General features: G+C 37.9%; 1 pseudogene; it reads right to left on the reverse strand.

Moving 5' to 3' along the window:
* Positions 1-7,850: 7,850 nt before the first annotated feature.
* On the reverse strand, positions 7,851-8,962 carry LOC144311744 (ectonucleoside triphosphate diphosphohydrolase 6 pseudogene; annotated as a pseudogene).
* Positions 8,963-13,015: the final 4,053 nt, after the last annotated feature.

Consider the following 13,015-nt stretch of genomic DNA (forward strand, 5'->3'; position numbering starts at 1 on the left):
TTACAATGGCCAAGACATGGAAGCAACCCAAATGTTCATCAGTGGGTGAAAGGATAAAGAAAATGTTATAAATATATACAATGGAATATTATTCATCCATTGGTGAGGGAAAGGTGGTCAAACCAACAGATTGTTATTTCCTGTGGCATCAAATTGACAGAATGTCAGGTAGAAATCTATAGGGTGTTGGGCATAGACTGGCATGCTTCAAATTAAGGGAGTAGTCACATAGCAAATATTTTAGATCCAAACTTATACTCAGAGATTCTTTGTTTTTAAAGATTTTATTTATTCATTTGACAGAAAGAGAGAGAGAGAGAGAGAGAGAAACATGATCACAAGCTGGGGGAGCCCCAGGTAGAGGGAGAGGGAGAAACAGGCTCCCCACTAAACAAAGATCCCAGTGTGGGGCTCAATCTCATGACTCTGAGATCATGACCTGAGCTGAAGGCAGACGCTTAACTGACAGTCACCCAGGAACCCCATACTCAGAGATTCTGTAGGTCACATAATATGCTGATATCAGAATATCATTGTCAGGTGACAGTTATGTCCAAGGATAAGCCACATGGATGGTGGAGAAAAGCTCTCCTACAGCTTCCTCCTTGGTCTAAGAGCATCAGTTTCATGGACTGGATTTGAGGTATTCCCTCCAGCACTGCACTGCGGGAAATGCACACCATGGTTGTCCTGCAGCCCATCTGGAATTTAGTTCTTTGCAGTCTAAATTTCAGTTTACACACCTTCCTGAACAACTTGGTTAAATTTGCAATATATATTTCTAATCCTCAGTATAGAAAATGCTTGGTTATCAGAAACATCTTTCTTCTATATAAATCCTTGCTTCTTTCCACCATGCCAACTTAATAAAAATATTTGCATAAATGGTCATGGTCAGCTGCAAAGTTCATCACAGTTTTAATTAGTAAGGTAGTCACATGTCCTGTTAAATATCAATCTCCTAACTCCTCAGAGTGGAACCATGATCTCAAATGACTTGCTGCTGTAAAGATCCTATCCTTTAATTTGCTAAAATTAAAATTTTAAGTCACCCACTTGGGCTGTTTCAGATCCCTCCGTGTCTCATTTTTTTTTTCAAGATTTCAGGAGAATTCACTAAACAGTTAGTGTTTTAACTGTTAAAAGTTTTAAGACATTGGGTTCTATCTATCATCTATCTATCTATCATCTATCTATCTATTGAGAAATAAAACAGAAGACAGACATAAATTTAAGATATAAACTTTATTATTAATAAATAGGAAACATTTAGATTTACTAAATAATAAAGATTTAGATTTACGGCAAGAGACTGACTAAAAACCTATGAATTGCCATCTGCACTAAATCATGGGATTCCCAAATTAGAGAATATTAACTTATGGTCATTATCTTCTTTATACTCGATATCAGTTTTTTAGGGAATTAAAAATAAAGAAATTCATCTAATGTATTTTAGGAAGATATAACTGCCTCCATACACTCTCTCTTACACACACACACACACACACACACACACACACAGGGAAGACCTGTGTTCAGTAGGACTGGGAACTAGATAACCATCATCCACCTCCTGAACAAATTTTAAAGGCCTAGTGCAACATCCATACTTATTCTCAGATTCAACACTTTCTAAAATGGGTTTCTGGTAACAAGAAAAAATTTAATCCCTGACTTCACAGAACTTTATATCTAGTAGAAGATAAAATTTGTAATAATGTAGATGCGATAAAAAAACAAAATATGAGGGGCTCCTGGGTGACACAGTCAGTTAAGCATCCAACTCTTGATTTCAGCTCAGGACATGATCTCAGGGTCATGAGATAGAGCCCTGAGTCAGGCTCCACATTCAGCCGGGAACCTGCTTAAGGTTCTCTCTCTCTCTCTCCCTCTGCCCCTCCTTCTGCTCAGCGCTCTCTCTCTCTCTCTCTCTCTATCTCATTCTCTCTAAAATAAATAAATAAATCTTTTTTTTTTAATGTGAAAGACACTGGAATAGAAGTACCAGAACCTGTAAACTAAATAAAATAGAAAGAGGGTAATGAGATGGGTGAGAAGAAGCAGAAACAATAATATTGCCTCAGGAACAGCGACTGGACTCCATGGCTCCTTTAGGGACTTAGGATACAATTTCAATAACACAGCCATTCATATTCTAGATTGTTCTGCATCCAGTTAATTGAAAGTAATCTGGAAATTCAAAACAGCTTTCCTCTGGATATTTGCTCACTTCTAACGCAGGCATATTTTTATGATGTGTTTAGCTAGCAGATTAGTGAAGTGAGTATGTCAGAAAGATTCAGCTTGCTAATTAGCGTTTTTAATGAGTTTTTGCTATGTCTCTCCTTAGCAGTCTATTTACCGTTTTCCATACTGTAGCTTAGAAGCCAAAATCCTAGTGGGTTTCAGTTATCTCAAAGTATTTCTACTAAAAACCAGCTTAGTCATACTATTTAATGAATTTAATCAATAGCAGAGATAGTAAGGTGAAGTATAAGATCATAAGGTAGTAATAGTGAGGAAAAGTATAAGACCAAGTATATAACAAAACATATAAACATATAATACACCCAAACATTAAAATAATAAGATCAAAACAGAAATGTGTTTATGTAGAATTCAATAAAAATTGCCCCCAAATGTAGGTATTACTATGCATGCAATATTTATTTTCATGAAGTTTTAATGAACTTGCTGTTAAATTCAAACTATCTTAATCTTATAAACTACAATGTATGTGATAGATTACTTTATTTGCAAATTCTACGGTATTGGTCAATACACTATAATTTAAAAGCAATCCCTGTATATAAACCACACTAATTAATTACTGTCCTGTTGCTATGTACTACATTCTATTATTATATATGGTAAATTCTAGTTTGGCAAATACAATAGCAAAATGAAGAAGTACATATTTATCCATTGAGTGTAGTCTACAGTCCAGAATAACTTCCAGTTAAGAGAATCTAATGGTGCTATATATTATCTCCATTTCACTTTATTACAATTTCACATCAAAGAGAAAATTTAGAGTCAGGGTGTAGACTCAACGAGTGCTAAGCTCTGCACAAAGTTGAGTTTGGTTAACTGTTTTCCAGGGGGAAACTTCTTTTAATTTTCCTGGTTACTTTTATGGAGAAAGCAACACGTTGATTTCCAACTAAATCTTTTTTCCCATTTTCATCTTATAAAACTCTCATTGGGAAATGGCTTCCCAGCTAGAGATAACATTACCTAGACCCTTTCTGTGACGGTTATAAGAGCTGTCTTCGATGAAAGTGAAGATTAAAGTAAAGTAAAATGTGTAAGTGAAATTAGTTAAGAATCAGGGGAGCCTTCCTCTTGCTTTCTGTTGGCCCTTTTGGGGACTGAGGACAGAGGACTCGAGTTTCTGGGGGACAGCAGAGCTACAGTCTAAAAGCACCCTGGTTCCTAAATAACCGTACAGAGGAGATAACCTCACATCAAATAAGAATACACACACATTAGCTAGCTATATGAGCGAGAAGTAAACTTCTCTTGTGCTGAGTCATTGAAATTTGGGAGTTCAGTTTTTAGATTATGAAGAGCTACCCTAAGTACAGAAAGAATTCAGGATTCTTCTATACATGTGAATTTTTTAATCATATTATCTCAGTGATCATTTTAATGCTTATTAGATAATTTATATTGGTCTCCTAAGAATGACCTATCAAATGAAATAAAATAATCTATATCTATATCTATATCTATATCTATATCTATATCTATATCTATCTATATCTAATCTATATCTATATCTATATCTATATCTATATCTATATCTATATCTATATCTATCTATCGATATCTATTAGGTGACTGTATTGGGGAAAGGGAAGAACCTATTAAGGAGTAGGTCCTGTAAAGTATGACTGAACAGATGGAGAGGATTCTCTACAACTGACGGATTTTGATCCCATCATGATAGCAGTGTTTGAAGCCAAACTCATACTTACCCTTCAAAAGAATTTCTGGCAGTCATGTACAGGAGTTTTATTAATTTATAATTATTTATAAATTATAATTTATATAAATTATTATATTTATAATTTATTAATTTATATTTATTTATAATTCCTCCTCTCCATCTGTTCAGTCATCCCTTACACGACCTACTCCTTAGTAGGTTCCTTCCTTTCCCCAATACAGTTACCTATCATATATATATATATATATATATATATATATATATATATTTCATTATATATTTCAAACATATATAATATATTATATATATTATATATACATATAAATTAAGCATATTTAAAGGATGGGATAAAATCAAAAGTCCAATGTTAATAGAAAACAGCCTTAAGAGCAGCAAACACATACACGTACACGCAGTTTTATTTATCCAGCTCATCAAAACATTGTGGAATGAGAAGGCACATAGGAAAATCTGTTCTCTTTCTCTATGAATTACTTCATCTCCTCTTTTCACTTTATTTTATCAAGCACATTGTGTTAGGGATTTGGGAGGCCTATTATTAAAACAATCTTTAATCCTAAGGGAAAGAAACAAGCTGGTGATGCAGATGTGATTTAAGTGAAGAGTATAAGCTTTAAGAAAGTTCAATGAAATCATATTACAGGAGGAATATACAGAGCACCAGATTCCCTAGTGAAATCTATGATTATATGAGATTAACTTTAAGTCCTCTTTGTTATTACAGATTAATGATTAGAAGCAATATAGCTAAAATATGAAAAGAGGAAAAATTCAGTTAATCACTGGACTCCACTTTTAATAAAAATACTTCCTTTCTTTACCAGTTATATAATTATATTAATAAAACTCCTGTACATGACTGCCAGAAATTCTTTTGAAGGGTAAGTATGAGTTTGGCTTCAAACACTGCTATCATGATGGGATCAAAATCCGTCAATTGCAGAGACTCCTCTCCATCTGTTCAGTAATATCTTACAGGATCTACTCCTTAGTAGGTTCTTCCCTTTCCCCAAGAACAGTAAGAATTTCTTCCCAATGGATTTTTAATTGGTGATGTTAGAAACAGTTTCTCATGCTACATGGTTGTTCAATTTGTAAACTCACAAGATCTGAATAGATTCTTTTGCCATGTGGACTGAGTTGCCCTTATGGAAAAGAATTAACTTCCACAATAACCAGGAAGTTATAGGAGCTCAGCTTCTCAGGGATATTTGCAAGCTCTTCTGATCACTAGGTCTCTTGCCTCTAGCTTAGGAGGGGACTCTGAATCCTTATTTGTGTGTGTGATCTGATTCAATTCATTAGTGTTCTATTAGTTGAAATTCTTCCCCCCAAAAACGACTCAAAGAGAAACATATAAAATAATGTTGCAAGAAGAGATAAATTTCTTTTTCTGGTAACTCCTTGAATCATTCATGCCTTTTGACTTGCAGAAATATTTCAGGAAAATTTAACAGCATCAATGGCCTATATTAGGAATGGAGGAAGGACAATTGCTGCCTCATTTTTCGGAACTATAGAATTATTCTATCTTTGAAATCTGGGAACTTCTTTCTTTTCCCGCTGTAAAAGTTTAACTTCACATAGTTCACCCTAAAGCAGTTAAGAACAAATCCTCTGTCTGTTCAAAGTGGTCCCATTCTCCATCTTTTTTGACAAAGCATGATCCAAATAGCTTAGTGCTAAGTTTTACTTTTCTTCAGATAAGTATATTTATGAAATCTTTTTTTATGACATCTTATTGAAAGTAAAATTGATGGTTTGATGGCCCGAAACCTTGTGTAATTTACTCTATGAATTGTAAAAATGTTGTGTGAAATATAAAACTATGGGTAATAGAGTTAGACACTGAGGTTATGTGGGTTGGGGCTCAAAAAGTATATATTTAATTCAAATTTCAGAGTGTAGACTTTACATATTGTTTAAAGGTGTTCCTATAATTCATTCAGTAAAGAACTAAGCAACATTTAATACATGTTTTGACAAGCATTACTCTTGCTTGAGGACATTTTATGAGAACACTTTATTTCTTTTCCTTTTTAAACTATTTTATTTAGGATGGAACATACAAGGTTCAGCTTATTCTTACTGTACCTTTACTGGATGAGTGACTCTAAGGGCTGGTCCAGAACACCCTAAACCATATTTAAGCAGAATGAATGGACTAAGTCTCCCAAGGAACAGACCTCTGCCTGCTGATGAAGGAGGGTCTCCCAGAAGGACACAGGATGGGTAGAGAGAGTATCAAGGACATCTCTGTGCTGGCAGGTGAAGGGGCTGTGACTCAAGACACCAGGAAGGGTAAAGAGCGGATGATGCTTGGGACTCTGATTCAGGAAGATCTCTGAGTTGGGATCTACAGATGAGAAGTACAATGGAGTCCTCAGTTTCTTTTGTCATTGCTTGACTGCAAAGGTAGTTCCTGGTAGGGATGCACTTGAACAGAGCCACTTCCCAGAAAAGGGGACACTGTTGGAACATAAATCTTCCATGAGCCACTCCGTACCCACACTACAAAGATGTTGCTAAGAGATCTGGAAATGAAAGTATCATGACTAGAAATATTTTTACAGCAATTGACTCTCAACATCACATTCACCCTAAAAAACAGTATTTAAGTACCAGTTTTGAAGAATCAGGGCATATGAGGGTCTATACAGTGATATTTTGCACCCCCTAAATCTTCTTCCTTGGGATTCCTATGACTGTTTGTAGTGATATCTCTGTCACTTAGCTCCAAACCAAACCAGTCAAGGATTTGAAGAAGGCATCTGGATAACAGTGCACGTCCACACCCAAGGAAGAGATAAACATGTTTGGTCACAAAGTTCATGGGTGCCCACCCCAAGATCTACCCCATCTTTCTCAGAGAGCTGGGTATATGTGTATATGTGTGTGTTTTACTTTTACTTGGCTCACATTGAGAGCAACCAGGACAGTCTATAGAATCTCCCCACTCAGAGAATGTAGAGGTCCACTCCTCCAGGAAGAAACCAGGCAGGTAGCAGGGAGAACAATAAAAGACTCCTGTATCACAAGGATGCCCTATCACAGAAACAACAACCCTGGAGACCGAGGGGCAGTGTGGAGGTGGAAGCTGAGTGTTACTGGCCTGAACAGCTTTACTTTGCCCCTCTGTATTCCGTGGCCCACTTACAGCTAACTGACGGACACAGCCATTGAGGCCTGGACCTTCATTCTTTCCTCTAGAGCCTTTCCCAATGCTCTGATCTTCAGGTCACGTGAGACAAAACTGCCATTCTACAGTGAGGCTGCAGTGCTGCCCGGATGAAGAAGCTAAAGCTTGCCCTAAGAACCATTACACGGAGAACTCTAAAAGTTCCTGGGGCAAGTCTGCACAGAAGCACCCCAACTCTGAGGTTAGAAGAGAGGAGGGTGTTAGGCTATGTTGTGGGCCCTTCAATACCTCAACAGCTCAACTGAGGGTAAAATCACTTTGGTTGATGTCCGGTCAGCTGACAGACCTGTCTAGGGAGGGAGATCCTGAAGGATCTTCTCTGTTTATTTATTTTAATATTTTAAAGAGTTAAAGTGGGAGAGATTTCCCAAACCATTTCCCATGCTACAAAATCCATTCTAAGGAGTACAGTAGGTAGATAGAGGCAGACTGTGGTATATAACCACAAGGATGGGCATATCAAGAAACGTCCTCAATCCTCTCTTGTGTGCAAGATCTGTTTCTATTTTTGACTTTTTTTTTCAGCTTTACTGAGATATAACTGACAAAATCATGATAAATGTAAACTGTACATGATGATTTGATATATGCAATTCTTATGAAAGGATTCCCTTGATCTATTTAATTAACATTTTTTTTTTTGTGAGAGCACTTAAGTCCTACTCTTAGTATATTTCATTTATACAATACAGTACTATCAACTATGGTCACAACATTATACATTAGATCCTCAGAACTTATTCGTCTTAAAATGTTTGTTGTTCTCATGGAGATCGTCACCACTTTGGGGAGGATGTCCCAAGGTAAATCTGAGTGCTGATTGAGAGATGGGGGGAATAGGGCAGCCTGGTCGTAGGTCACTGAGAAGCTGGGTGACCAAGAGGCTTGACTTTTCTGTCGGTTCAGTGAGCCGATGTAATGAAAAATGGCTCCCAGAGCATAGCTGGTCTTAACATTGTCAATTTTCTGAGTCAGCTTTAGCACTTTGTTCCCCAGAAACATGAATTGTTGCAGTGGCAAGCTGACATAGGTGAAATCTATGCATACCTACAAAAGGGCTGTTCTGTGGATGAGTCTCTGTTGTCTAACACACACATTTGATTGAAGTTTCAAAGTCTCCAACCACAAGCCTGCCTCCTTTCTGCATGTATGAGGGCAAATTCTCCTGGAAAATCATGGTAGTAGGAAAGTACAAAAAAAAAAAAAAAAAAGAAAGAAAAAGAAAAGAACCGAGTTCTTCACTTCTTCCATTTTGTTCACTTTGTTTTAAAGGATTTCTGCCACTCATGGAAACTAACCATCTCTGCCCTGACAGCCTGTATATTATTTCAACATGTTTCTATCTCCTTTGAAACTGGGAGACAAACCAGGACTGACAAACTCCTTTCCACCTTTACTAGATTCTTCTCTATGCCCTCCCAAATCTGAGTCTTGCTAACATCAATACAAGACCCATAGATGTGGAAATGGAGATGATAGGTTCTGTTAAACATCTGGAATGTTGTTGTGCTATCAACTGGAGATGTCAGAAGGGTGCTCTCAACTCTCAGAAACAAGGTGACCTGAGTGGATCTTGCCCCAAATCTAGCATGCCTACACTTTTTCCTCCTGGGGACTTTAAACTGCCTGTTAGGAAGTTGACTGTGATCCATGTTGAAATATCTTCATCTGTTCCATTGATGCTGGAAACATAGCCATCTCCTACAGGCAAGGAGATGCCTTCAACCACTTCTTTCACCTTGTGTCTCTTGCAGTTGCTTCTGAGCCTTTTCTTTTGCTGTTCTCATGAGGAACAGAGAGTTGGCCTTCCAGAAGACAAAGTGATTTTTTTTTAATATCATCTCTTATTGTTCCTCCAAGATCATGAGAATATGCAGAAAGGCTGGCTTCAGTGTTTTGAAGTTTTTATGGATCAATTTGGGATCGGCTCTGGGCTACTGTGCAAACCAGAAGATCAACACGTGAGTACCAGTAATCCCTATGCCAGACATGATCCTGTAGAAGACCTCATGACCACTTCCACCTGTGGGGTGGTCAGTGCGGGCCCACTGGACCCTCCCTGCCCCTGCAGTCACCTCGATGATGCTGAAGCCCTGAATGACAAAGACCAGTGCCCCTGATGTATATCACGTCAATAAACAGACACACAAACTGACCCAGAGCTGATGCTATTTTCATCATCTTCAGGCTCCCATTATTTTGTTCTTTCTCATTTCTTTGTCTGAGGACTGTGTCTTAGTTAAAATTGCATAACTATTGCAAGGCAGAGCACAAACATGTGTCCACAGCTTCTCTCTAACTCAAACACACTTTATCATTTCATTTGTGCTATTGTTTCCAAAGCCTTTTCACAGAATTCAGTGGCATAAGAGGAAGTTCCAAACTTCCTTACCCAATGGTTGTTCAGAACCCTGCATGGTCTCCTTCGAGCCATCCATGGATACCAGTGTCATTCCCTTGATACAAGTAGGTGAAGGTTGCTTCCACTTCTCCTGCCAGTCTCCCTAAGTACACTTAATTTTATTTATTTATTTATTTATTTATTTATTTATTTTTTTTTTTTTTCACTTAATTTTAAATGAAGCAAATTATACTTGCTTTAAATTAAAGATAAATTGTGAGAACAACACTTAGCTTGAACACACAGAAATATTTTAACCTAATAGACACATTTTTACATATAATGTTAATACAATTCCAATTTTTAAACACCACACATTAACTCATAGTAGATAATACCCTATTTAAGTGATCTTAAATATCTCATAATGTTTTGTTGACATATTTTTAAATTATGAAGTGAAATCATACATTCAACTTCACTGTTATTCTGTTACAAAGACTTCTAACTTCCACTATCCAGACTTAGACCGTGCTTCATAGATTAAGAGCATGGTGCTCCTCAAGCCCTCACCTTAGATAGCAGCTGCAAGTCCGAGGGTTCCTGGGCAACAACCAGTTGTGACCAACTGGCTATAATTGGAGAGTTTTCACCACCTCTTCATGTTGGATAATTTGCCACAACAGTTTTTAGGACTCAGGAGGAACTATACTTATGATTACAGTTTTATTTTAGCAAAAAGATACTAACCAGAACCAGCTGAAGGCAGAGAATATAGTCCAAGTTCCTAGAGGATTCCAAACACAATACTCCTGTTGTACTCCTTCTGTGGGAGTCAGGTAACAACCTCTCAGCACATCACTCTGTGATAACACACAGCATTTTCAACAAGATATACTCACCCACGCTGTATTGTCTAAGTTTTCTTTTTAATATTTTATTTATTCATGAGAGGCACAGAGAGAGAGGCAGAGACAGAGGCAGAGGGAGACGCAGGTTCCCCATGGGGAGCCCAATGCGGGACTCGATCCCAGGACTCCGGGATCACACCCTTGACAGAAGGCAGATGCTCAATCACTGAGCCACCCAAGCATCCCTTGTCTAAGGTTTTTGATGGAGCTTCATCACTTGTAGATTGTTGATGGAATCATTGGTCATGCTATTGAGCTGAAATTCCAGCTCTTCTCCATTGTCTAGAGATCTGGCTGGTATGTGATGCAAAGCCCTCAGCCTCACACGACTGGTCTTCCCTTCTGGCATGAACAACTCCTCTCCTGAGTCATCACCTTAGCATAAACTATGCGGGGGCCTACCCTGGGCCACCTCAGCATAAACCATCAGGTGTGGTTGAAGTCCACCATAAGGACAACAAGGACACCCCTCTCACCAAGGAAGTTCCAAGGATTTTGAGGTTATTTTTTTTTTTTAAGATTTTATTTATTTATTCATGATAGTCACACAGAGAGAGAGAGAGGCAGAGACACAGGCAGAGGGAGAAGCAGGCTCCATGCACCGGGAGCCCGACGTGGGATTCGATCCCCGGTCTCCAGGATCACGCCCTGGGCCAAAGGCAGGCACCAAAACGCTGCGCCACCCAGGGATCCCGGATTTTGAGGTTATTTCTCAGCAACTGGGATAAAGGCCAGCCAAATCGGTTATTACACAACCACCTAATTATAACTAAAATGAATTAAAGGATACTTTTGTAGGGCAGGTGACATTCTACTCTAAAATCTGAGAAACAAAATCGGCATTCACACTCATACAGTAAGCCTCCCAGACACTGCAGAAAAGTTGGCTCCGACACTCTCTGCCAGCAAAGCTAGAATGGTCTTCTGGAAATATTTTTGGATACATTGTAGCACATGGAAAAAATGTGGAATATTTTCCCTCAGAGTTGCATACCACAGCAGGTATCTGAAACTATGATGTTTTAAAAGTATTCCTAAGCATTAGGTAGGACTGTGTGTTCGGAAGTAGAGGGATGTACTCAGGAATGACCCCATGGGCCAGCAAATTCTAAAGAGAATCATCTCTACATATGTCTACAGAAAAGATTCAGAGCAAAATCACACCTTAGATACTTGAGAAGCTTATATATGATATTGTATTTTCTGTGACCTAGATCTAGAGGAATTGTGTCTTGATATTATGGAATCCAATATAACAAAGTGCTTTAGAATGCCACTTCTGAAAGAAGCTTGCCTGGGTTCAAATACTTCCTCACTTACCAGATGTGTGCCTTGGGAAAGTCAGTTAACTTATGGTGTCGATATTAACAATACGCTCTCAAAACATTGTAAATTTAGTTAAAGGGAATTCACATGAAGCAATTAAACAATATTCAGCTCATTGCAAATATTAAATTGTTGGGAGCTAATATCAGCAGTAGTGGTAATGCTAATATCAGAACGTTTAGTGTATTTTTAAAAATCTAAACGTAGGAGATTTTAAAATGTAAGATTATTTTTATTCAGAATTAAAAATCTAAAAATATACCTTTAAAATAGAGGAAACGATAGTTTTGGTTGGAAGACTTTTTTTTTTTTTTTTGAAGATTTTATTTATTTATTGAGAGAGTCACAGAGAGAGAGGCAGAGAGAAAATCAGCCTCCCTGAGGGGAGCCCAATGTGGGACTCGATCTCAGGACTCCGGGTTCATGCTCTGAGCCAAAGGCAGATGCTCAACTGTTAAGCCACCCAGGAGTCCCTGTTGAAAGACTTTTTTTTAAAGATTTTATTTATTTATTTATTTATTTATTTATTTATTTATTCATTCATTCATTCATTCATTCATTCATTCATTCATTTATCCATTCATTCATTAGAGACACACAGAGAGAGAGGCAGAAACAGAGGCAGAGACAGAAGCAGTCTCCATGCTGGGAGCCTGTTTTGGGACTCGATCCTGGGTCTCCAGGATCACGTCCTAGGCTGAAGGCAGGCACTAAACCACCCAGGTGTCCAGGAAGACATTTTTAAAAACATGCTAGGAGTTGATACCCCTGGTGTGCAATTTTTAATAGTTCAGCAATTGTCTCATGGAGGGCAATGGGATGGTGGGGTTTGGAGAGAGGAAATTCTTTCTCTCTTTTCCCCTGTTTGTATTCCTTGAAAGCCTCTATCACTGCCCACATAATGTAGCTAAGGGATCACTTCCAAGTAGTGAATAAAGGCCTTAGCTTGTTTATTCCTGGATGCTGCTGAATTTCTAAGGGCTTTGTTTTGATAAATACAGGTTGTCCCACTTTGAAATGCCCTCTTCAAACCCAGAACCCAGAATAGGGTCCCTTTCATCCTCCAGCCATCCAAAGTCTATTTTCCTGACCTTATAGCCTGTTTGTTGGCTACTAAGGAGCTGTATAAATCCATACCTTTCCATTGTCATTATTATTTATTCTTCTCATAAATTAGAAATATCATTCTAATTCTGTTTATTTAGGGGATATTTCTTTTCCTTCTCCAGCTACATAAAGCTATCACAGGTCACAATGTGGCT

This window comes from Canis aureus, chromosome 4 (genome assembly GCF_053574225.1).
Source record: "Canis aureus isolate CA01 chromosome 4, VMU_Caureus_v.1.0, whole genome shotgun sequence".
In the NCBI taxonomy this organism is placed as follows: Eukaryota; Metazoa; Chordata; class Mammalia; order Carnivora; family Canidae; genus Canis; species Canis aureus.